Source organism: Diprion similis, chromosome 1, assembly GCF_021155765.1.
Source record: "Diprion similis isolate iyDipSimi1 chromosome 1, iyDipSimi1.1, whole genome shotgun sequence".
NCBI classification, from domain to species: domain Eukaryota; kingdom Metazoa; phylum Arthropoda; class Insecta; order Hymenoptera; family Diprionidae; genus Diprion; species Diprion similis.
In genome coordinates, this window is record NC_060105.1 from 2,773,905 (window position 1) to 2,801,063 (window position 27,159).

Genomic DNA, 27,159 nt, shown 5'->3' on the forward strand with positions numbered 1-27,159 from the left:
AAAAATTTCTTTGCGGCATTCTACACACCGCACTACGGTAATATGTTGTTTCCTTCTTTGAAACTAGACGCCATTCATTAATTTTCAGATACCGCAACGCGTTTCCTTCGAAGCTTGTAAAGAATAGCTCATTGTCAACCTCGCTCTCACGATATTCTAAAAGACAAATTGTGCAAGCAATTTGAGTCACATTTCAGTTGAGTAAGTTTTTAGAGTTAATTCAATATTCCTTTTTTTTTTTTTATCTTACATTGAATTCGTAATACAGAAAGAAAGTAACTACTCTGTTGTTTAAATATAAGCACATTCCTAAGAAATCAATTTTTACGTTGTATAAATATATGTACATAACTAACTCCGGTAGCTACAGCAAGTATTTAAGTATGGCTACCGAAATTACCACGTTTAGTGTTTTTACGTCAGTCAAGGCTGTAACCCGGGCGTAATATTCGGTTGGTGTTATTAGCGCGGTAATAATTATATCCTCAGTCTCGTTCCCGACATGAAAATGCCGCCGCGGCGGTCTTGCGACGAAACTCACAAGTTCTTGTAACAGTCGCGGCTCGATTTCCTCTCCGCATGATGTCCACGTACCTACCTACTAAAAAATGAAAAAAATAGTTATACCTAAAGGAGTTAAGGAAACTGTGAAAAATAGAGAAAAGAAGAAAGTGTCGGTGTATAGTGCATCGAACGGCAGCTGCATCCACTGTCGATTGCCTTGTGGCGAACCGATGGAGTCGAAAGACAGTAGAAATAGGAAGGTAACGCGATGCGTGACTCGAAGTTTATATGAGTCCCAGCACCAGCCACATCTCGATGTCCTTGGCGCGGATGCCATCGTCTTCATGTCCGCATGCTTCTTGCGCGACATCCTTGTATGTAGCTCGAAGGTAAATAGGTAGTACCTACACGGCTGTCTCGGCATGGGTTTTCCTGGATCCATCCACCCTCCCGTCAGTAGTCACGTAGAAATTTTCGTATTTGGTAGAGATCACGTATGGATAAAATGGCGTCACGAAACCCCTGCTGACTCCGATATCCTCCCCGCGAGCGTCGAAAGACCAGAAGCCACCTTCGAGCCCTTCTATTTGGTCCCTTGGCTCCTGTTCCTTGCGCACTTCCTTGCTTCCTTTCTTCCTTTCTTATACTTACTTCCGTTCGGTCACGTCTCACCCGCGGGTCTGAAGAACTAAAAGGAAAGGTAGCACACGAAGGTGCTGCGTCCAGGGGATCAACCGACGTATCGTTGTGTGTTCTACTAACGATTCGGTCCTCTATCTGCCTGAACTTTGGCTTCACGTCCGCACTGTCCATGAGATTTTTCCAACGCGTGGTTATCGAGAGTTCCAGGGTACGCGTATCCTGGAAAATTCCCGCGGAAAGGAAGGGAGAAGTCTTCTCGGTATTTTCGGAGCCCAGATATGCAACCAAGTGCGCTTCCTGCGCATCCATTATATCCTTCTTACAAAGTAGAGGCTGAACGGCGTCTTCCTATCTTTTTGTCACGGCCTTTGCTCGGCGCCAGAGTCTCGGTTTTCACTAAGCGAGATACGTTATATACGTGGTACATCCTGGAGAAATGTGTGCACGCCGTTTACTCCTTTTCCGGCCTGGATCCACCCTCCTCCCCGTTTCCAAAACGACCATGACTTGTCTGCGAAATTTGTTTCCGCTGCGAACCTACGCATCTGTACCCCTCATATATATATCCGCTTTGCCTAGGCCTACTTTTTGGCAAAAACGGTGAAGGAGTGAAAAGGGGAAAAAGAAGAAGAAAAAAAAAAAAAATTTAGGTACACTTTCACTCTAACGTCATGCTTTATGCATTGAGCGCTTGTGAGGCTGAAAAAATTCAACTTCTTTCTCTACGGGTTTTTTTCCACGAGCAGAAAGAGAGAAAATAGGAGGAAAAAGACGAAGGAGAATGATGGATGAAGAATTCATGCGTGTGTCGATTGACGCATCTTTTCTTCTCCGAGCACAGGTGCAGAAGCAACTGATAAAAAATTGAAACTCGCCGTTTCTCGTGTCGTGGAAAATGTTACGGAAATCCACACTGCCTCGGATATTTCGTCTTGTTGGTATGATGGAACCTAGGTGGAAAAGGAGATGTACGACATACGTGTACATACGTCGCGTTGCGCAGTATACTGCAGAGCTACAATTTATACGGGCGAACCAACGTGCAGGCCACCTCCTCCCCCTCCTCTTCCTCATCCTCATCCTCCTCCCCTTCTGCCAATATCATATCACTCCGTATTTCCCGAGGGACAAAAGCTGCCGAGCTGATACGGTGCAGATGAGAACACGTTGCACCATGGCCTAACGTCCAGGAGGTTGGAAACTGCACTGACATTACGCATCGGTGAAATGCGGAGGATGAGACGCAGGTTTGCGGAGGACCAGAATAGCCATCGTCAAACAGGATTCTCTTCTCTCCTCGGGATGAATGTCGGTACTTGTTCTATTCTGCCCTCGAATGGACTCGGCACAACGTTGCTGCACGACTTTCATATCACCTGCGGTCATTACGGTTCTGCGGCAGAACATCAGTGCGCGTGACACTAATTCCGCATTTCTATTTAGGCACGCTGTAGCTTTCCGGGCCAGTTTCTATCGCATCGTATACATGAATTATGTCACTTTTACAAGTCTTCTACCTTTGTGCTTTTGCAAAGTAATGATCGGTCAATTTTAGACACAAGGCATTCTCAAAATGCGCAGCCTTAGCTGCTAGTCTCAAGTATTTGAACCTCTGATGCCACGCACTGTGCGTTTTCCATCCCACATACAGGGACAAGATTAGCTCGACACGTTTTCAGCTCTCTCCCTCACCACTCTCCGCCCACTTTTCTCCCTTCACGACTCGATTGGTTGCCAGGCCGCTTCTGTTTGTCTTTTCGCCCTGCACGGACAGCTTCGTTTCTTCTTACTAGAGATCTGAAATCAGTTTTATTTGTCATTCGCTTGCGATCAATACAGGTTACATGTGATACAACCAATTTCAACGTGTTGTGTAGGCACAAAATTGTATTATACAAATCTTGATGTCATTCCATTTGTTACCAAAAAAAAAAAAAAAAGAAAAAACGATTCCACTTTAATTGGATTATAATTACCGCGATTTGATGTCGAATGTATAGCTTGATCGTAGTCTGGGGCATAAAATTTTATCGAAATTATACGATCCGACAACTTTAATTGCCGGATTTCTCGTCATTCAAATTTCACGATGTATATGTATTCAATCACTTTCAGCTCTGCGATGAAACGATTATTGTTTAAATAAAATACCAGAGATTCAGAGACAAAAAATTTAGTAGGTACAGTCGCTAGTTGGCGTAGGTCAGTTGATCCTCTCAGTCAGCTGCCCGCGACGATGAATGCGGACGGTTTTATTCGTCGTTGATTTATCGCGCCATCGCCGGATGAAGACGATTAAAAAGAAGTAGCAATAAAAAGTCTGTCGCGTTCATCGATCCATGTGAGCTTATTTTTTCGGCAGGTGTATTCGAGTCTTGATCGAACCACTTCGAGCCGCAGAGTAAACGGAGAGAGTTAATCAGCGTCGACGTTACAACCCTTTGGGATGACATTGCGCACCGTCGCGTCGCGTCGTCGGGCCAATAGTCGGCAGGGGTCAATGGGTCATTGGAATAAACCCGAACGGGAAATAGAAGAAACGAATGAACGAAAGAACGAATAACGTTGCGTGGAGTGCAATAACGGCCATGACGGAGTGCGAGAAAAATCTGAAACTAGGTTTACATTGCACGGCTCTTGCCGTGGTGTAAATCGAATTTAATTAAATTGCCTTTTCGATGCGGCTGGAAATTGCTTTTCAATCATCGACCGTCCCGCTCGAGATGGTTTTACAGGTACTAACACCAGGCTTCGCGCCGATCAGTAATCGCCATTGGACTTCCACACTGCACGTCATTCCGCGGTCAACCTGATCCCGTTATCGGTTCGCTATCGGTGCCTGAAGCGAAGGCTTCGCTCTCAGACCATCGGAGGTTCGCCTTTCCATGAAAACAATATGAAAAATAGAAGAAAGAAAATAATCATCATAATTCACCGCCGCACAAAGTCCCGCTGATGTTTCCGTTATTTTCTCTATCTTCCCTATATTCGCGCGAAACTTTCTCTCATCTCAGCGAATCGATATATATATATATATAAGATGCTTCTATGTCGGATTAGATAAGCTGAAAAAGTTTTATCAATTCGCTAATTCACTTCCAACTCCCTTCACTTAAACACGCGAATGTTCATACTTGCGACTGCCTGGCTCCAGATTGTGAGCGGGGACCAATACGAGGGCATAGATTAATTATCCCGGGCAGATATCGGCAGCCCCTTCTTCGATTGTTTATTCAATTCACTCTCCGCTCACAATGGATACTTTCCATGGTTTATTTGCATACGGTTTACCGACTGGGACGTTTCTATAACGCGCTGCAAAGCGGTGGTAAAAGTGCAAGGGAATAGGGGGAGAGGAAAAGAAGAAAAAGATGAAGAAAAAAAGAAACAGGCAAAGGAAACAAAACGGGTGTTGTAGGTACTCTATCCTTTTTCTACGATAAGAACCTATACGAGTCTATAAATGGCGTATGCGTTACCAATAGGACTTAGGCACACACGTGACTCGATTAGCTTACCTGCCACCACAACTGCATATAAGAACTCCAACTCGACCCTGAGTTCTCGCAGTTACTTCTCAACTTCCGCCTGCTCTCTGCTTGAGCCGATCGACTATCGGGAATCTGCTATTTGCCCGGATTCTCAGACCTTATAAATCGTCTCGCCACTGCAGGGGTAAGTCGAACGAAAATCAGCTCTGAACTGTTGCATTATACCATTGCAGTGACTGTATATATATATATATATATATATATATATATATATAGCCATACATCCTATCTTCGCTTAGAATCTTATCTTCTTCTCTCTTGAGCTCGGCTCCAGAGGTGCGTGTTGCTGGCATAGATTTTACCTTTTTTCTGTCTCTCTTCGTTGCTCTCTTTTGTCCCAGTTCGAGTCTTTCGACAATTAGACTGGTCAGTCGGGTCAGTCGTTCAGTCCTGCGTGACCTAACGGTACGTGCATCGAGACTTACCCAACGATGGTTTATGAGCACGAAAAAAAGAAAGAAAGGGATGCTACCGGACGCATTGTGGCTTTCAGACCTCTGTCCATGCGGTTCTACGCCTCTGCCGATTTTTTGCTCCACATTTTACTCTCTCCTTTTTCCAAACGGTCAACCTCCACCTTTTCGAACGGGGTTATACCGCTCGGTTCTCCTCGAAGGTATTTTTCCGAAATTGTCCGCGCAGCTGCGGAACTTACATTTCGTCCAAGTATTGGAATACTGCAATATTCTTCAACTATTTTCCATTCGTTCAATTTTACATCTCACAATTCCAATGCAAAATTTAAAACTCGGGGTTCTTTTTTTTTTTTTTCTTTTGACTCGTATATCTAGATCAGAATCAACGATCGATGATTTTTTCTTCTTCTCCTATTTACCAACAAACTGCTCAGCTCCTAGGATTTGCTCGTAAAAGTATCTGAGGATACGTTTTCAAGTCTATATATACTTAGGAGCCAGTGCGGTAGGCTAAAAGGCGAATAAAAGAACCTCTTCTCGTCTGATAGAGAGGTCGGGAGTGATCAGTGTAAAGACATAGCCCATGGCCGCAGTCTTGCTACATATACGAACGATGAGGAGGGGGCACAGATAAAGAGAAATACCGAATGCGGGTGAGTATATTCGTTTTGGTACCGCCATACGAATTACGACGAGTAGAAGATGGCAGAACCTTTACCTGCTCCGGAATAAATTGCAATAGACTTTGATACAAAGCCTGTACATCTGAAATTTTTTCCCATTTGACAATCGGAACGTTTCATCCACCTTCATACAAGTTACCGAATACTTCGTAATTTCGATAAAATTTCGATGAAATTTCGATAACCGAATTATCGGTAGTTTCGCGTTGCTTTGCATGAGAATCGACCAGAGTTTGTATTTTATGGTTCCTCCTACGAAGGCATAAAGAAAGCTTCTTGAAGACGAGCTTCTGGATCGTCTTGAAAAAAAGGAACCTAACTTCGAGAAGAAATCGTTCGGTTTCAGAATTCTTTTCTTTTTCTATGGTATTTCGAGTATAGATCGGATCAGAGATGGTTTACAGTCGGTAGGTATATACACCATCGATGCTGCACCGTTGCACGTTCGTGTCTTCTGGGTTATTTCATTTTTTCGCGGTATATACGAGCGGATGGGGATCGTTGTTGCCCGAGATGAAACACGTGTAGGTTGATAGGTAGGGTCTTTTCCATTTTCTATACTTGGGGGAGTGTACGAGGAGGCTTGCGGTGGTGCCATAAGGTGTGTAATGAAGGTGATACTGCAGGGGATGACACGGCCGCAGAGCGAGAACGGCTCTCCCATCTTCCGGAGACGACTGGGTTAGAGTCTAGGCTCCAGGAGGCCGGGTTTGATCCTAGGTAGGCCGTTCATCTCACGGGATGTGATTTCATCTCGGCAGACAACACCCGTCTTACGCGACGTTGCTATACCTACACGTATAATACGCTTCTTCCCACCGTCAACGAGACGCACAGCCAGCTGCCAGTGTCCACATAAAACGACATCGTGGACCAGACACGCGTCTCTCCATCTCTCATCTCTCTCCTCTTCCTCTCCCCCCCCCCCCCTTCCATTTCCTTGTACAAATTTTCACGTCCCTCTCGCCTTTTACCGAGCCCAAGAGTCTCTATCAACGATACTCATCACCTTCCAGCAAAGAAAATTGTTCCATCCTTCTTCACTTCCGTTTCAAAGATTGACCCTAATCATCGACATAATTATCACCTGCGTGATCATAAATTTTTACTAAAGCAATTGCCACACAGTCTGAAGGTTATATTGCCTTTCATCATTCGTGTTTTACACTCGCGTTATCGTCTGGATATACGCGGATGTTCTACTGCCACTGTATTTAACGCTGTTCAGTGTAACGACGCTCGCCGCAGACGAGGCTTGCCTTTCCCTATTTTGCACTAAACCGATCTTTGCGCACCTTTGATCTAAGCCGGGATTTACACATCTGTACATTCGCTAACGTGCATCGGGATGCTTACCGATGACAGATCGTAAATCGAAGCTCAATATTTTTCTTACTAGATGCAGAAAGCAGCGGAAAGATGTTCAGACCATGTGTATATAATTTTATGTTTATTTACCTACATATGTGCGCTAAACCGATCTTAGCAAGGCTCTAGACATCACGAAGCCACGTAACCTGGACGTAAATCTTAGTCTTATTTGAATGTACGCCGCGATATTTTTGGAATAAATCGTTTTCTACGCTGATAACTGTGCCTTTACAGTAGTTGAAGAAGTATAACGGTGTACATATATAGACTCGCGTTCTCAATGTTGTGTCTGCAAATCAAAGAATTATTACACATCGGCATAAAGGCACAGGGAGCTATTATAAAATTTTCAAGAGCAACAACAGAGCTTGCAGAGTTGGAAAGAGCGTGTGCAGCTGATACGGGGTTTGTTCTTGTGTGGATGCACTCTGAGAATATACTTTGGACTCTTTCGATAACGCTTGTCTAACTTGAGCTACACTTGTATGAATTTTTTCTCAGCTAAAAGGCTGCAAAACGTGAGAAATAGGAGCGCAACACGCCATGCGAGACTTTCTCTCTGCCTCCTTGATCCTATATTATATAGGTACACTGAGCAATTTCAACTCAGGCATTTTCTCAGACTCACAGATATTTTCTGTACTCGTATTTCAGCAAAATATATCAATATTTTTACGTATTCACTCTCTCGGGGCAACGCGATTCAACTTTTTGCAAGTGTGCAGTATGGACGATCAGATTTTTAAGGCCAGTGCAGCAGGTAGAGCCCATTGGAACTGGGCGGCGTCGGGAAAATAAGGAAAATTGGGCGTGGGGCTGCAGGCTGCTTGAACAAGTCGTGTGTATTTTTCTCGCTTATATTTTTACGCCGCGTTGCAAATCGGGAAACGCAATGTCTGTCTATTTTGATTTTGAATTTTTATTCCCTTATCAGGCTAATTTTTTGCGTCAAATTTCAAATTAAGAAATGTATATAAGTTAAGGATACGAAGGACTTTTCGTTGCATAGGTTATTGTCAGTTTTTCATAATCATATCCGCCATAACGTTTTTGACATTATGTTCCCGTTACATTTGAAAAATCGTCACGATGCTCGCAACGAGTATTTTAAAAAGTTTCCGTGACTGATGCCGTTATCGGTAAAGTATTACGAACAGTTTTCAGAGCTTCTTTTTTCTGGGTTTCCAACCAGAAACACGAGATAGCAAAACTGACGACCTGGATACACTTACACCGTCAACCCCGAAGACTCCTCGAACCAGTCCGAAGTCATTTGCGTTGGATGAAAATCGAATAGATGAAAATCACGGAATTTCCCTAATCCGGTGAAAAAGTCGATCGAGGTCTTTCCCCGCTACTTTCTACAACCTACACACATCCATCCATCCATCCATCCATCCATCGAAAATTCCGAGCTCGACCCTCGGCTAAATTCGAGGGATGGAAATAGTCGGGTTAGATTGCAAATCGCGAAAATCAAATCGTTCCGGTAAATACGTTCGGCCGCTCTTCCGCTCGCAATATACGCACGTGGATCTGTATGCTCACCACTATCTATATATATATATATATATATATATATATATATATGTATAATACCTAGGTACACATACCGATATGTATGTATCGTGTGTATCCACTATCCTAGGCAAAGAACCGCATAAAATCCTGCTTGCCTTGCTCGTATAACCTGCATTCGTATACCCACCTACCTACCTCTCTGCTTATATCTACCCATCAGAACTATCTCCGCATGTATTGCAAAGAAATTTTTATACAGCAAATGTGTTACGTCAATCTGCTGATATTTCGCTCGGGTCACTCGGCCACCGTATCAAATTTCTAATTCACCTTTCCAGCTCCGTAGGATTTTTCTGGGTCGAGCTATACTCGACCGTTTTATTATTACTAACATCTGAATTGATCGATCAGTAAACTAAATGAAACACTTGAGTAATAATTAATTCTTTGAAAATCGTTTTTCTCGATTCTTATAACCGCCGTTCACGATTCTAAATAATAACGCTTCGACACTCTGCAATCCTTTTGCATTTGTCGTTCGATTTTCACTGGTAAAATCGTGAAGAAAAGGTGAAGGAAGTCGGTAGGGTTACGTTTTCGACGAGCGATTATCTCTCCAGGTAATAAGAAAATTAATGGATCTCCTCAACGAGGAGCTGGAATGGCTTACAGTCTGCACCTCTTATCACAGCTTAACAACGGGTATGATTCTCTTCGCCCGTTTTTTTTTTTGCAGTGTCTAGCTGTTAATTCCTCTTCTTACGTATGCAGTAGATTTCGCGATTAAAAAAGTCCCGCCGATCATCCAATCTCCGTTAAGAGAGAGGGAAAGAGAGAGAAATTACCGTCCAGCGTCGCTCGTGCTTCGAAAGCGTCAGGCGCGCCATGAATTCGTTCCGTATTTCATAAAATCATAATTTATCCTTCGGCAGACATGGCCTCCTTTTATTCCGCACGGTAGTTTCATTGCTCGAGGCGGCCAAGAGTCGATAAGGCTTATCGGCTGTGCTGAGAACAACCGCGCGCAGCTTCTCCTTCAGCCTTCTTCAGAGTCTTTATCGAATCTTGGGCCCCTTTGATGTACATAATTTTTCTTTGCCGCGTAATCGATCGTTCTATTTTTCTCATATACTACAGATTATTTTACCTATGTTTTGTCTTCTTCTTTTACAGATGCGGAACAAGGCGCAACGGCGGCCCGTCGCTTCTTGGGTGAGTGACAATTCCTTACAGCTATTTTAATTCTTCCCTTGTTTTATTCCACTTTTCATTCCCATTCGTATTCGCCACGCGTGTCCTTAGCCCTCGAGATCTCCTGCGCTCCGGAGGAAGCTAAATTTGCCGAAATTACTTGGCCTCAGTAGTGTACATAAATTATATATACCTACACGAACTCTATTTTCTTGGAAATTTCAGCGTTAATTGGTACTCTCTTGGCGTCAACGTAATTAAAACCGTTTCTCTCTGGTCTGATTAACTGCCAGAAGTCTGGTCCGCGGTCTAATTGTACCAATAAAAAATATTACACGCAGTCAATATGTGAAAGAAGCTTTGCTGATTCCCGCTGTAACTTATAAAGCGGCGACAATATTCTCCGGCGAATTGTCTTTCTATTTACCTCGATTCCTCGCCGAATGCACATGCAATAAATTCACGTCAAAGTTTATGAAAGTAGGGCGAAGAAGAAGCTGAGACAAAGCGAGGGGGTTGCTGAAGAAATTGAGTGAAAACTTCGAACTGCAAACCGTCTGGTTGCGCATACCTACTGCAGTCGAGTTTCATCCGATACGCGTAAAACTTCGTGGCTTTTAACCTTTCGTGTACCGATACGAAATCCCCTTCTTTCAAACTGCTAACAAGTTTCCGAAGCTGCAAAATTTTTACGGAACTCTAAGATGAACTCGTACAGCGAACGTCACCGTGTGTAACACATTGACGAGAAAAATCCATACCGCAATATTTATTCATTGTAATCACGCTGGAGGAAAATATTTTCCCGTCGCATCTTTTCGGGCTTTATTTTTCCTCTTTATTGCGATCCACTTCGATCGTCTTGAGAGACTCGAAATACCGCGGGAACAAACTTTTCTACCCGATTGTAATTAGGTCGAACTTCGCTTCTCCCGTTCGACGATTCGAAGCCAGGATAAATTGGAGCCAACAATTAAGGTTGAAGGAGTTTGTCCCAGAGTCTTGATTATATTCGACGCCGTAATTGCGGTCCGCCATGATATTTCCCAGTTTTGGGGGTTGGTTCGAGTCTAGCTAGTGTTTCCGGCAGGTGGATTTGCCCTTCAGATGTTAGGTGGGCGCAGCCAAAATCATCGGGGACTTTGGTACACGGTGGAAACAACGAAATAAGAGAGAGTTTCAAGTGTACGCGCAGAGTAATTGGACGGAAGAGAGGATCGAGGGTTGAGGGGGATGCAGGGGGGGGGGAAGATACGGGGATGAGCGGAGAAACACGGCCTCCTCTAAAACGTCTGGAAGAGAGGACCGACACAGATCCGTATCTTAATTTAATTTGCTTTTAACGCTCGCTATTCTCTCGCTCTCTTTCGACGCTGAAACGGCGGTGTGGGGGAGTAAATTTTGAACATCGCTTCTTCGCACTCTGGTTCGAGGACGCTTTTATATTCTACTGAATTAAGGAAGAGTATAGACGAAAGGAAAATGGAGATGAGCACGATGGACGAGAGTTGCGAGGAGACTCGACTTATGGCCGATATTCTCCGTTCGGATTAATTAATCCGATTATCGTGATCGGCCCGACGCAACGTGCGGACGACGAGTCGTCTTCTGTATCTACAGGCGTACCGAATACTCGGCTGAAACACACCCTGAATCCCATAGCTCGTGTCTTGGGGTTCGGCCCACCCGACCTAAGGGACAATCAAAGGGAAGCGAAGAACCCTTCGGAAGCCCGAATGGAAGGAGCCACTCTTCTCGATGGAGTTCACAAAATGAAGAATGAAACTCCAGAGACATCTTATACCTACCGGTAATTCCCAACCCCTCAGGACCTCCGGTCTCTATACACCCAACCCGCCCTTTATAAAACGTACCACTCAACGCCCGAAATTCGACCTTGATGGTTACCTGCCTGTTGGATTAATTTAACCTTAATGAAAATCCATTACACTCGAACCTTTTGACTCGTGTCTGTATACGTGAACTCTGACTTGCTAAGGGGATGTCGATTTACCGAATCAGGTTACGAGTACAGAGAAATTCGATTCAGTAACCCAAATTTCAATTTATTTGTCTGAACTTTAGAGTAAAAATTTTTGACTTCAATGAAATTTGCAGGAAAAACAGAAGAAAGTCATTTTTAATTTACTAAATTGTTTGAAATTTTTAACATGTGAAAGGAAAAACTATATAATTTTATCGCTGATCAATCGATAGCCGAATACGTTTTGATTTTTTTCTTGGTTTTTAGTCACCTCATAGAACTAAAAATTGCGGAGCGTTTAGTTACAACTTCGCTAACAGATGCATGAAAATGTTTCAATTAAACGTAAACGCGATTTAGAAATTTTTTTTAACAAAAACCGCGATTCGAAATTTATAAGGAGAAGCAGATCCAAGGTCAATTAAGAAGCCTGAGACTCGATGGAGTCGGTAGAAAACAAACGTTCGGATCTTCTTCCGTCGGGTGCGACTCGTGGATCGCGATGATTGGGTTGGGTTGGCCTTCGTATGCGGTGCATGTCGGTACAGAGAGCTCCGCATTGATCGACCGCGTCGGGGAAAAGCTGGGCTCCGATTGGCCCTCGTGATCCAGGGTTCTCATTTTTTCTCTTCATCCCTTACTTCGCCCCGTTGCCTCGTTTCCTACACAGAGTCTACGAACGAGCGGCTGGTATACACGGTGCACCGGATAGAGACGGAGGGGAAGAAGAACTTCTTGTCTCTTCGCAACCAGCGACAAATCCGTGCGGCAAAACACAAACTTTTGTTTCAACGGATCGTCGCGTCGCGCGGCGCTGTTTTTATCGGGGATGAAAAGAGACGAGGACCGCATCCCCCAATCTTCTGTCCGAATGAACCCTTTCAATCGTCACGGTTTCTTTCCTCCCCTTATGTAATCGGTACACATTCCTTAATTTTCCTACCCGTGAAATTAGTCGAGAGTTTTTCCTGCGGTTTTTTATTGGGCGTATCTCGGCGTATTCTCAACAAATTCCACCTCGGATTTTCTTCTTCTTCTTTTTCTCTTTCTTTTCGTATACCCGTCTCTTTAATTCTATGACTCTTTCTGTATGTATATTTATATATGTACAGATTTATTTTCTACACCTATACTTAGGTTCTAGTATTCGTTTGCCTCGCGGAGAAACGCAGGCGAATCGGGTATAACAGCGAGGCACGATTAACTGGTTAAATATCTTCGGCTAGCTCGAAGCTACGGCCATTTCCTCGAGTCGTCGCTTCGTCGCGAATATCTACACGTACACTTCACAGTATATGTGGATGTATATAGCTATACCTATACACATCGACGGTTATTCGCAACGTATTTTAAGTATTACCTAAGGCGTAGGTATGCTAATCGGGAAGACTGCTCGTCGGCGCTCTTTGTTTCTTCTGTAATCGGCTTGTTTTATCTCGTCGTTATGCATGCCTGGCTCTGCCACCCCAATTTTCTATTTATTCGCTTAAGGCAAGACTTGTGATAAGTATCGATCGGTATCTTCCACGTATTTTATACCTACGGTTATTGGTATTTCGGTACAGGTTATACAGATTACGTCAAGTTTTTCTTTTTATTCGCGTACTTGGCTAAAACTATCGATAGTGTGTCAAGTAGTTTCTCATTAGCCGCAGTCTGAACGGAAAAGTATTTCTCGGCTATTTTTTCGCGATCGAAATATTCCCGCACAATATATGTTGGCTTGATTACGGTAAAATATCGTCAATCTTTCTCGTTCATCTATGTTTTTTTTTTTTTTTTTTACAAGCAATTTTTCTCACGCTATTTGTTCGAAATTCTTCTTTACCCGAGAGCAATGAGATCGTCATTTGTGCACAACCAAGCTTTTATGATAATAATATTTGAAGAATTTTTCAAGTAGATACCGGAAGGCTGCGTTTTAAGAAATTATCTTCTTTTCCTAATCTCTCACGTGATTTAGTGCCCCAGTGAAGAGGTACTCGAATTAAACAGACTTAACGTTATATTCCTCGTTATACGTATACATTCAAGTTACTAGGAGTGGCTACTTGTACGCTGCATGTTGTGAGTAATGGAAAACGCGTGTCTGCGTTATGCGCTACGGGATAGAATAAATCGACAAAATTAATTTATTCCACACGATAGTTGACGAGAAATAGCAAAGATTGGGATCTTTTTTTCACATCTCGATTTGAATAATAAAAATAAGGTTTTTGTAAGGTTATACATTTTTTTATTATACACATTCACAAATTCCTTGTACCTCGGAGCTACCTTGGCGCATGCACTTCTGCTCCATACTTTACGAATGACCAAAAGTAAGAGGAAGGCTCTTCCGATCTAATGGAAATATATACTTCGTAACGATACGAAGAAGCTCTGATATAAGAGCGGTCATTCCCGGGTCGTTAACCTTACGTTGTAGGTATCCGAGGCCTCCTTTCCCACATAAAATTCAAAACCTCGCACTACCGATGCTCAATAATCGAGGATGTATGATACACGCGACGAAAAAATGTGAGAAATCGGATGAGGAAGGAAAGCAGTCCTTCCTATACTTAGTAAGAATTTCGAAAGCCCTTTAAATTACCTGAACAATTAACGCTGGCAGGTATCGAAACAATCAGATTCAACGAGCGATGCGACGCATCGTCCAGTGATTCTAAAACGAGAAATAAATCGTTACCAATAGCAAGAACGATTTTTTTTTTCCTTTCATCTTTTTTTTTTTTTTATTCATCAATTATATCCCCTCAATTACGCATCACGTAACAAATACAACCCAACGTAAGCTCACGTTGCGTAATCGGGGTAGAAAAAAAGATCTCGCTGAGCTGAGGAATGTAAGATAGGGAAGGTATGCAGTGCGGCAGATGAAAAATAAAAAGCAGAGGAATTCTATTGATTGGCCAAAGATGAAGATGCGAGGATTCGGTGGCGCCATCTCTGAGGAAAAGTTCGACTCGATTTAGTCGCTCCGAGTTTCTGGAGGGCGGGGGTTGGGGCGGGGGACGGGATCGAGGGCAGTCGTGGGTGGTCCAGGGGGTGAGGGAGAGGACGAGTCGTCTTCGCCCAACCCCTCCACCCACCACCGTTGGAACCGAGCCGAACCTCCAGAGGTAGGGGTTGTCCATTGGGGGTCGTTCCGGCGTATCGACCCGAAGGAAACGCTACACGATGCTGGGGCTCTCGTTCACAGAGACAGACGCAGAGGAAAGGCCACGGATACCTCCACCCAGGTGGCGAGGATCTACCTGAGGACTGCAGCGAGCCTTTGCCTCTGCTTTAGGCGACTCCTCCACTCCCTGGCATTTATTATCTGTCTCGAGGATAGGCGGTCCTTCGTTTTGTACACAATGGAGCTTATGTACTCGGCCAAGTAGATACATTCCGTGATGTTCGTACCGCCAAACCGGACCCGAATGTTCCTGTTTACCTCGGAATGAACGAACCGACCAACGAACGTTTCTGCGGCTCGATATATCCTGGCCGTGAAAATTTTTTGAAACGACTTCACGCCGATTTTTGTCGCGTGAGATTTTTTGTAGACGACGAATCATTCATGCACGTAAATTGCGATTTTTGTTTTTTTTACGTCGTTTTTCGCCAAGATAAATCGAACTACGTTACCACATGAGACTTCTTTTTTCATCAATCTGTATAAATTTATTCTACAGATAAAGATCGGGACTAATTGCAACGTGAATCGAGAGGCTGATTGAATTGATATTGAATAATGAAGCTGAGGCGGAAGGTTAATGTCTTCTGCTTGTGTGGCATGTGTGAGTATAGGTGAATAAATTTACTCACTGAGGAAGAACTTTTGACCTATCAGATATGTTGACAAATTGAAAAATTGAAAATTTTCGGTTTTCTTTATTGTCTTGTACCTATTTGTCTTGTCTATTTCAAAGTTCAAGATATTGAATCTGCGCTGTAATATCTGGTGAAGAAAAATGACGACGGATACATACAATAACTAATACTTGACTCGATGATATTTGGAAACTAAAATCTGCCTGCATCGGGTGGATAGAAATTGAAAGTAAAAGTCACTAGAAAATTGATTTTGCCATTAGAATTTGGCCAGAACACACGAAACCAAGTTTTAAAACCAATTGCTCTGAATGTTGACGGAAGTTTGATTGCATAAGCGAGCAAGTGCAAGCCGCGAAGACCGCGATGTTGCCTTGGAACTATTCCTCGTCATAAAGTTGCGGGTATGACGAGAGAAGGAAATAAAATAAAATAAAATAAAATAAAATAAAAATAAAAATACGATGATGCGTATAATGTGAGTCGATTGGCTTGGCCAACACGAAGTAAATGCCTGGTCAAAAAGCGGAGCAAGGACGTCGTAAAGCTTGCGTGAGGTGTAATAATAATTGTTGATAGGATCCTGTCGGAGTGCGACGACGGAGATGTGGAGTGGGCGTACTTAACGGGGCCAACATCATGTGGCATGGACTTGACGTCCAAGAGTTTTACCCGCGTACCAGAGATGGCGCCATCGACAGACGGGCCTCGTGAATGGCTCTTTTCTCCTCGAATCAACCGTACACCCATCTCTCGCTCACTTGCCGTCGGCAAACATCACATCATCCAGTATGGCCACGGACTTTGTGTATATACTAATACCAAGCATTGCAGTTAGCCATCCACTAGCTACTCTCCTTTCCTCTCTCACCGAATCACCGAAAATGTATTTCTCGTTTATTTTAACTGAGGGGTGGGGGGGAGGGGGGTGAGAGTAAAGAGATGTATTTATACCTTGGGTACCCAAACGTACTCTCAAAGACAACGTCCGTCCACACTCACAAGACGACGCCCTGAGCCAAGCTTCAAATTTATACTCTACTCTACTCGAAAGACATGGAATTGAAACTTCTCCGTTGCTGCTGCACCGATGCGGGCTAGAGATAACCGTGCCGGTTAGAAAAGGTTGACAATTTTCTTAGAGCTGATGATAATTTTTGTTGAAAAAATTTTCGGCTGATTAGGGTAAGCGAGTGTTGAGAAGAAGTGGTTGGTTGGTAGCGGGCTGGTCGTTTCAAAGTCTCGCTTGGTTATATCGGTCTATCAAGTACAGATGTCCTTTCTCTTTTCCCTCTTCTTCTTCTTCTTCTTCTTCTTCTTCTTCTTTTGGGAATACGTTGCCTTGTCACACGCCACGCCGCAGTACAGACCGTCGATAAAAGACGTGGGTATACTCGAAGATATCGGAACGACACACGCGATAATAGAGAGAAGAAGAAGAAGAAGAAGAAGAAGAAGAAGAAGGAGGAACCTGTGTAAGAGAGTTGGGTTCATACGCGAGTATATTCGTGGTCTGTCTCTGTTCAAACGGAAAGATACGATACGGCGACGGTGCGTAAGAGGACGATGCGCATAAATTAGACTCACTTCAACTCTGCAGGATCATATTTACGACTATAGGACAACTGGAAAGAACGATAAACTCATCGGCTGTCAGCACCCCATTGATAATCGCTTCTTTAACCCGACTGTATATATCTCGTGTCCAAAAGTTCATGCACGAGGTCGATGCCTCGATACCAATTGCCGCGTATCAATTTTGAAAAAGACTGTAGAAACGTTCCCGCAGGTATCCCGGGATGCCACCGGAGGAGGATCATTCATTTTGAATTAAAAACTTCACCCATAGCGTTACGAATGCAGACTGAGAATGATGGGGTGAAGCTACTATGGTGGAATACCTAGTTGGAAAACCTTAGTTGCGAACAAGTTTGCGAAACTCGTCTATTTCTGGTGGAAAAAAAAAAAGTAGGAAAGAAATCTAGCGAGAGAAGCGAGAGGGCGACAGGAGGAGTGATGGAGAAAAAAAAACACGAGGAACTAAAAATAAATGAAAAATGCAAAGAAAAAGAAACATGAACCTCTAAAGCCTCTTGGCTGGAAACGAGTTGCGCATAACTGATGTTCCTTGGCTCTGCCCCAGCTGCTCGGTGTGTATACTCGTGTACATTACCCTGCAGATATAGGTACTTCATCGAGCAGCTAGGCGAGCCAAAAGATTTTCCAACGAAATTTTCACCGCTCACACATATACATGCAGAGATTCGGTGGAACAGGGTGGTGGGTAGGGGTGGGGGGAGACACTTTGATCGCACCTGCGGCCACAATCTCCGATATTCCGCTACCCCGTTTCATTTTGGTTTTTTTGGTCAAACGTGTATAAAAGGCGGATGAATGTGGTTGAAAAACTTGCAATCCATAGGTACCGGCCAGAAAGTGTCGAGGCTAAGTTTTGTTCTACGTTTGAACTAAGCGGAGGGCTAAATCGAGGGGGGAAAGTAAGGGAGGAAATGCCTTGGGAAAATTTTAAGTCGACGATTTTCACCCAAGTCATGGATATCCGACAAGCCAAGCCACCTTAGCGTTCGTTGAGGGGATTTCCGGGAATATATCAGGAGGTAAGTTTCGCGTGAGATGAGGCATCCACCTCGCTTCCTTCATCTGCCCCCGTACAACCCCTTTTCATTCCAACTAGCGCTAAAATCACCGACGCTCGACTTCCCGGGAACATCCATTCATCCATTCATCCATTCGTCCGTCCGTCCTGGCGCTAAAGAATGAAGTATACCTACACACCTATGTAGGTATTCTACCTACAGTGTACCTCATACCCACTACACCTTCGTCCCGTTGTATTACAGTCATGTCGTGTAGTTTGCGTCGGAATGGAAAGATGGCTGAGCTACTGCTTCTATCTTGGCTCGGATGCCAGGACGCCGAATTAGTCTCCAGGGTATTTTTGCCGCTGCACCGTCCCGTCACTGTTAGAGGTACCCACCTACCATGATCTCTGCATCCATGCTCTCTGCCGCCACATACCGAGACTCTGGGGAGACTCTCGTCTTCTCTCTTATTCCCAGAGCCAGGACGTGCAAGTGTATGCAATGCATGCATGCAGGCACGTACCTAAGTGTATACCATGCATTGAGTAGATGCAGCCACTGGCTGGATCTGGAACCTCCTTCGACCCGGGTTTGACCTCTGAAGATAAGCTCTGCGGCTGCGGATGTGGCTTCTTGTTCCGTCTGTTGCGTGAAATTTTTTAGGTATACATTTACTCCCCCCCCCCCCCCCCCCGCCCCCTGAGAATCTCGGATCTATAGACGCTCTGCAGCGTCATATCGGCGAAAAAAACTAATATACATAAAGGTGTGCCCATCTCGCCCCCAACTACGCGCGAACAACCGAGCGGCGAAAAACGAAGCTAGTTTCGAGGTGTGGGCACGGATCGTGCCACCCTCCACCCACCCACATGGGGCAAAGATTTTCCTCGTCATTCCTCGAAATTGAACTTTTGTTGTGCCAGGTTCTCCCACTCACCTTTTTCCCCGCCCCCCCTCCACCCTCTCGCTCTATCTCTCTGCCGTATACTCTCCGTACTGTACCTTCTGTTATTTTATTTCATCTCTCTGCCGTGGAAATATCTTGTCTGATACGCCCCACGCTTCGGAGTTTTCGCAATTTTTGTCTGTCACGGATAATAGGGGTCCACCCCTCCTTTCCTCCCGTCACGAGCTTGGCTCTGTGTATTACGTACGGCTATAAGGTCCGTGTAGAACTCTGTTATATACGCCCCCCCTGCACGTACGTACTCACTCGCCCAAAATTCTTTTCACCTTTGTATGCTGCGCAAATTCACCAAATACCAAGCACCCAGTGTACCGCTCGCGTCAAATTTATCCCTCGGAAAAATAAAAAAAAAAAAAAAAAAAAACGCCGTTTATATCCAACTTACGGATGCTGGGGTTGAACCGACTCTACGGGATAATGGAAAAGTGAGAAACAGTCGATCACTTATCTCCTAATACTATATACTGATGCTATTTTCTAATAGTTGCTTCAATTGTAAGTTGATTAGTTGATTAATGACGCGATAGATCCATATTTGACGAAACAATCCTCTGGTCTCACGACTGTTTTGCAAGTATATTATAAACACCACGATCGACGGCAAATAATTAAGTATTAAATCGACGGTCACGTCGAGACGCACACGCGGAAGGTGATACAAAAATGATGCGGGTTCTTAGTCTGCAGAATGGTGACACCCACGTACAACTCGAACGTAAGTTACTCTCTCCAAGGCAGAGACGCCGTCTGGACGTGATCAGATCGTGGGTGGACATGTAGTACCAGCGGGTTCTACGTGAGTTCGCACTTACCACCCGCTCGGTACAATTTCAATATATCTACTATCCTGAGGAGTCGAGTTGACGGTTCGAAAGTGGACAGGACAAGAGACGGGGGTTGACGGCGAGTGCACGCGGGTATCAATGACATCGTTTTCATCTTTCGATCTCACGTGGATGTACGTATCGAATTTCATTCCTCCCACCTGCACGAGCGACTATAGTTTGAACGCATGGCACAACGGAAGAGGATTGGTACGTGGGTTGGAAGCTATTTTAACCTTACCTTGTCTGACATGGTGGAAGGACACACGTGGAACGTGATGCTTGGATCTAGACTTCGTGGCCTTGGAAAATCGCGTAGTCGTTTGATGAGAAAAACACAACCTGCAACCTTGGATCTTGTGGACACTCGCGGAGGATCGTCTTCAGCTGCGATGACTGACCTCGACTAGTCCGAGGTCTTCTCACCTGCTGCTAGTTTTCCTGCGGTTTTTTGCCCCTTTAGCAACATCTCTCTCTCTCTCTCCCTCTTTTTCTACCTCTCATTTTACTCGAGGACATTTCCTATTTGCTGAGACGATAGCGGTAAAAAGGGATACAACTCTTTACTTACTTACTTACCCCTTTCCACGGACTCTGTAAACCCTTTTTTAATGTCCTGGACGCTACCTTGGCCGTCGATTCTTTCACCTTCCGAGCGTTTCAATCGGTTTATGACACCTCCGGGGACTCGGCAGACCTTAAGCCTTTTTCCGCATGTTTTATTATACCAAGGTGCGTAGGGGGGATGTGTCCTTTTGCAGGACGACGGACGACAGGTAAACATAATTACCGACGCAGCTACGACTTCGGAAAAGGGTTATAAAAAAAGGGTTCACGATCTTTGCGGGGTTATATATGACTAGGCAGCCCGGAACCCGGATTACTTAACCGTTTGGCATTTTTCCCGTCTATACTCTTCTTTGCTTTTTCTTACCCTTCGTCCTGCGGAATTAGTCACTCTGCAGTCAAACTCCTCCGCAGTCTGTTGCGGGGGAGTCGAAGCAGACTGAAATTCAGTATAATTTTCATAGAAACCACCTACCAGTTTATTCACGTATATCCTTCACAATCATTTCTTACGTTTCTCTCATTTTCGCGCGCTCAGACGTGACTCGGGTTTCAGTGTTGTATGTTTTTTACTTCCAAATTTTTTTCATCCCCCTCCCTACCTCCTTCCTCCTCCTACCTTGGTTCTTCTGAATACATTTTCTTGTAAACAACGCAACTCCCTTCCCTCCTGACGGTTAAATGGGAATAATCAGAGGAGCTGGCTTCGACGGTGGGTAAACAACGAATATCAATTTGTTGTTCCGGTGACTTTGCGTCGGTTGTTCAAATCCCTCAAACCCAACTGGAATACCGGACCATATTGCAAATCTGCCCTTCCGCACGCAGCAGAGCAAATAACAAGTGAATCGTAGGCTCGCGGAATTTTGCTGGAAGAAATCTGCAAATGCAAATATCCACCTCGCTTCGCTGGACAATCTCCACATTTTCAATTTGCATATCTTTACCTCAAGAGTTACCGGCTTCGCCGGAAGGCTGCCGCACCGAACGCCGCGTATCTTCATAAACTTGCGTTTCATCCTGCATGTATGTACGTACCTACATTCAAATTGATCGTAATGACTCGGTATATCGAAAATTATACGGGGTGCATTCTGCAGCGCGGAAGACTGCCTTTTGCGTGCGGATCAGGTCAGCGAGTTTCATGTAAAGATCAGTGAATCAGAATATAAAACGGTCTTTAAGCGATGAGCTTCTTTAGTGTTTATACATTCTGAAAACACACGATCAGCGATGAATATTCCATCGTTTTTCAAACAATGTCTCGAAGGACTATCGAATCAGTGTTGCAGAAACACGTACGTACCAATTCGCTACAGTAGCTTCATTTTATGTTTACAACATCTATTGCGATAAAAGTTCCATTTTCTTTATCCTCGAATGTATGTTTCACGTATAAATCGTACGCGCGTATGTAAAATTCTCGCGGTAAATCATCGTCCAAGGTTCATTCCTCTAACGATTTTTCAAGCAATTTGATTCCGCATTTTTTTCGTATAGAATTAAACGATAAAATGTAGCAACGATAATAATCTATCCCAGTTTGAAAATATAATTAAAAAACGAAGCAAAAAATTAAAACATTCAATTCTGTTACTATATTTCGGGTCAACAATTACCTCCCCCCTCAGGGGGCTGAAAAGTGAGCAGTTCCAACTGCCGGTAACCCGGCATCACGCCACTGCTCTCGATAAAATCTCGCTGCGTGCAAAAACGTTGATGTTTCCCTTGTTTTCATACAAACTCACTCATCGTCGGAAAATGACAACGAGGGGTGGGGGAGCGAAGTGATTCAATCGTGAACGTAGTCTCCGGTTATCTCCCACCCTCGATCGTGTTGCGAATTTTTTATAGAACCTAGAGGGTGAAATTTGCCCGCTCAGCTCGGGAAGGGGGGGTGAGAAAGAAAATCCGCAGCTGACCTTGGGGACGAATTGCATCCGAATGCAGCCTCCCGCTCTCTGTCACCATGGAAACTTAATGCAGCCATGGCGATCCTTCCAAAGGATGGCGAGACGAGGCTGCGCGCGCATCTGTTCAATACTTGCTCCAGACTCCGGTCCACACGACCCAGCCTACGTGGACCCTTTGGCCTCGCCGACCCGGCCATGGGGTGCATGGAGCCCCCTCGTCGGGCGAAATGCACTTCGTCTGGAGCACGCCGAGTTACAAATGGCTGATTACATTATTCGCAACTCGTCTCTCTCTGCAGCGCCGCGGCTTTTATCAAGAAAAATTACAGGTGATACGGGAAAAATTATAACAACTTTTCCCGCTATAGGATAAAGAGTTTTAGTCAACCTGATTTGCTCCTGTTTTCTTCATTTTCGGACGCAACTTTCTCTTCCGACCATATATGTAGGTATATGTACCTATATGAGTCCGGAGGGCTCGTAATACGGAGGTGGAGGAGGATCATTCTGTGTGTGGGCAAAGGAGGAATCTCGATCCCTGCAGAGAACTCGAGGGAACACCGAGGAACACCCGGGAGAGTAATTACCCCTTCCTTTTATCCCAGCGCCGCGTGGCTCTGAGAGTTTTTCTTTGCTTTCCTTTTATCATATTCTTTTCTCTGTGTTCTTTTTTTTTTTGTTCTTTTTTTTCTACGTGCCAGACCGTGACTAGCACACATATACCCACCTACCGACTATACCCACTCAACGCCCTTCATCTTCTCCATATACCTCCGCGGATGAGACCATTTTTCAAGATTAGCGAGAGATGAGAAAAGTTTTAATGCAATCGCGATAAAGGGGCCGCCGCCGCCGCCGCCGCTGCCGCGATTCCTCGTACCTATTGCATGATGTTACAAGGTACCTCGTATACCTTATTCATCTTCGCCATACTATATTTCCATACTTGAACTTTTCTACGTACCCACGTAGTATCTCTCCGTGATTTCGGGCAGTATATCATTGCAAGCCTTACGCAACATTCGATTTCACCATAAAACTATCCGGGGATTTTCACTCGTCTGCTCCTTGTTTTTTTCTTTTTTTTTCTTTTCTTTTTTTCTTCTTGTCCCACGCAGCTTTCGACGGTCATTGAATTACGTTTTATTCCTTGTTTGAATTCATCGTTTATTACGGGGTCATTTCAAGTGTCTTGCGTGTAATTAATTCGCAACGATCAACAGTTAAAAATAATTTCTAAACGTCTCTCTCTCTCTCTCTCTCTCTCTCTCTCTCTCTCTCTCTCTCTCTCTCTGTGCGATAAAAATATCAATTCGTGCTTGGGTGCTATTTGTGTATATGAAAACTTTCTTACGTGTTTGTATCTGTGTGTGTAAAGGGATCTTGCAAAGTGTTTGAGACGACGCGGTTCAACAGCTCTTATACCCGCCCCTCGCGTATCCCGGATATGAAGCACACTTGACAACATGTCAAGTTTTATGAATCCGATTACGAGCTCTGCTTGCGTGCGTGCGTGTCTATCTTTGCGCAATCGTTGCTGTCACCTCTTCGTATAGCAAAATATCCTGGGTCGAAGATAACTCGGCGATGGGTCAGCGAGTAGACAAAAAACCTCCCGGATGCATCGGACCGCAGCAATTCGTCTCGTCTCAGAAGCCGCGGACAGCAACGTGCTCCGCTTGTCTTTCCTCCGATCCTCTCCTCGCCGTTTATACTGCCTCTTAACCTATACACGTCTCGAAATATTTAACATCGCTGTTTATACCACGTGTGTTCGAGACTAGTCTCGTAAATCTTCTTGTTCTGCTTCGCCGTGCTGTAGGTACACGGTAAACGTTCATATATACTGTTTGAGCACGTGCTTTACTCACCCATAATTCTCGCCCCCGTTCCGCGCCCCCCCATGAATTGAGAACATCGTGTTTTCAGATCAGTTATTAATGTAGAACAAATCCTGAAAGAATTGTCCACTGCAGTTTTAAATTCGTGTAGCTACTTCGACGACCGATCTACTCGAACCCCATCCAAGTATTCAATTGGAAAATTATACTAGAGTCGAAGAAAAGTCGACTGAAATGCATCGTCGATATTTACGAGTTTTTCTTGTCGGACGGTTCAGACGCAAGATACTTCAAGGTATCTATACCTACACCTACTTGCGTGTAGATTATGTGTAGTGTTCACATGAGCGATGGCAGTAACTCGTTACGGTATTTCCTTATTTGCGTGGTAGCATGCTGAATATATGTTGACAGTAACGGTAACGGGAACAACAACGATGATGGTAATCGGGATAACAACGAGGCTTATGTAGTCAGCCGTTTCACGTGCGCTTGTCGAAGGTGTCATGTCCGCTTGTAGGTCGAACGCAAGCAACGTCGAGTTAAACTTGGGGTCTCAGGTACCCCGCACGACGACGCAGTCCGTTACTCCAAGGATTACAGCTCAACGTCGTCGACCCTTGCAGTAATAACAAGCTGGTGTACACCGACGTCTCTGAGGATACTTCCGTCATGGAGCTGGGGGGGGGGGGGGGGGGGAGGGGAGTTCATCCCCCAATTTCACCACATTTCACCCCTTTAGCTGGATATATATTTATCTGGAGCATTTTATCCCTATTCATCCGCAATGATTAGGTATATTGTTCTAATTCCTTATCGACGTTGGTTCTTTGACCGATTACTAATTTAGCAAAACGTTTTATATGTACGGTATGTTCAGTATATATATATATATATATATATATATATATATTCTAGTCGACGAAAACAATGTTCAAATTGTGAAAATACGTTTGTGCAGAGGACAATTCGGATATTTGACGAAAGTATAAATAGAAATCAAGGAAAATTTGAAGCGTAGGTACAACGTATATTTTCAATTTGCAGAGTGTTTCAGCGACGTCGACTCTTATGAAAATTGGCTCTATATTTTCTTCGTTCGATCGCTCTCTTTGCCGCAGGATTTTCGGGACTTGAGAAAGAAGATCCAGCCTTATATAGGTATATATATATATATAATTTCGCGTGGATGAAACGGTTGGAGAATTTCGTTACCGAGACACGTAGGTCAGATGAAATGGGGCGAATTAATCGTGTAAAATAAATTCGCGGAGGAGCTTGGAGAACGGCCAATTATATAACTACTCTGTAGGTAGGTATACGTCAAGGTGAGGTTAGTGCAGCGAGAACGGAAGCTGCGGTGGTAACGGCGGCGGACCGTAACGCGTCCGTGAAAACGACTCTACCTCTGCAGCATCGAGAGAGAAAGGGAGAGAGAATGAGAGGAAGGGCCAATCAAGCTCTAATTAGCCAAGCTGCGAGGCTCGAGGCTAAAATTTGCCAGCCTGACTGCCGCACTTAAGCATACCTGCGGGCTGCGGCCAATGCCGTTTAAAAACGGCCCCGCAGGTTGAAAGGGGAGGCGCGCAGCCTGGGAATGTGGGTGTGTGTGTGTGTGTGTGTGAAGGTGAAACGAACCACCCCGCAGGAATAGCAGGCTTTACTTGTATCCCCGTCTCTCCTTCTCTTCCTTCCTTATTCTCCGGTGCTCGTTTCCGTCTCTCTGTTTAACACCAACCTCCGGTACTGCAGGGGGGTGTGTATATAAATGTAACCCTAATAGTTCGCGGGGAAAACTTAGCAAATTGGTTGGTAATCGTCGAGCTATATATATTTTTTTTGTAATTAAATTCCCTCGTCCCGCAAACCGTGGAAGCATGTCAGGAGCGAATTAGAACCTCGGGAACAGCCGCCCCCCGTTTTACAAGCACCCTTTTATATACCTACAAACGGGAGCTGCGTACCTACGGTAGCGATTCTCTCACTCATCTTAGCACAATTTTCTTCGCGGTAATCCACTTTTCTCGCTTCTTCGACCCTTGGTGCTCTCTTCAATTTTTCTATAGTTTTCTAAAATCGTTGAATAATTAAGCAGTTTGCGAATTGCGATGTTAAAGAAAGGTGAACTGGGGATGAAAAAAGATGAAAAGTCATTTTACTTCATGGAGAAACTTATACGGATCAATTTAGTCGTAGCCTGTAATTACAGAAATTAATTCACACCGCTTGTACCTGAGAATGTCAAGCTTCGGAAATTTTCAATGTCACATCTTCCGCTGTCGCCATTTTCGAGTCGACTTGATATTCGACTCAGGGTAATTGAATTTTCAACTCCTATCCCGTGGGGATTTGCGTCTTGATATCCATACACGTAGGTACCTATACTCACGCCTTGAATATTGCCAACCCTGCAGGTGGGTGAGAAATTTATCCGTCCACGAGGAGTAGACGAAGGGTGTAGAAATACGGTGCGAATGGATTTAATACGAAACTTTTTTCCTCACCCTATCCATTTATCCAGCTTGAATATGGGCATATTTATGCTCGCCGGTATGGCGCGGCTTCTAGCTCTTCCGTAGTAAAAAACGAAAGAAAGAGAGAGAGAGAGAGAAAAAAAAGATAGAAAATAAAGCTACGAATACATGCGTTCACGCAGGAAGCTCCCGTCCCGTCGCGTCGTTTGACCAATTTTCAAGCAATTTCTTTTCAGACCATGTTCTTACACGTGTAAGATCCCTTGTTACATCTATACACGTGTATAT

At 44.3% G+C, this 27,159-nt stretch overlaps 1 long non-coding RNA gene across 1 annotated transcript in view; it reads left to right on the forward strand.

Moving 5' to 3' along the window:
• Positions 1–4,671: 4,671 nt before the first annotated feature.
• The window catches only part of LOC124405315, a 44,776-nt gene continuing 22,288 nt past the window's right edge, over positions 4,672–27,159 (forward strand). Inside the window, exons 1-2 of the long non-coding RNA XR_006929091.1 lie at positions 4,672–4,821; positions 9,862–9,900. This is a non-coding gene — a long non-coding RNA (uncharacterized LOC124405315). The remainder of the gene's footprint in view (positions 4,822–9,861; positions 9,901–27,159) is intronic.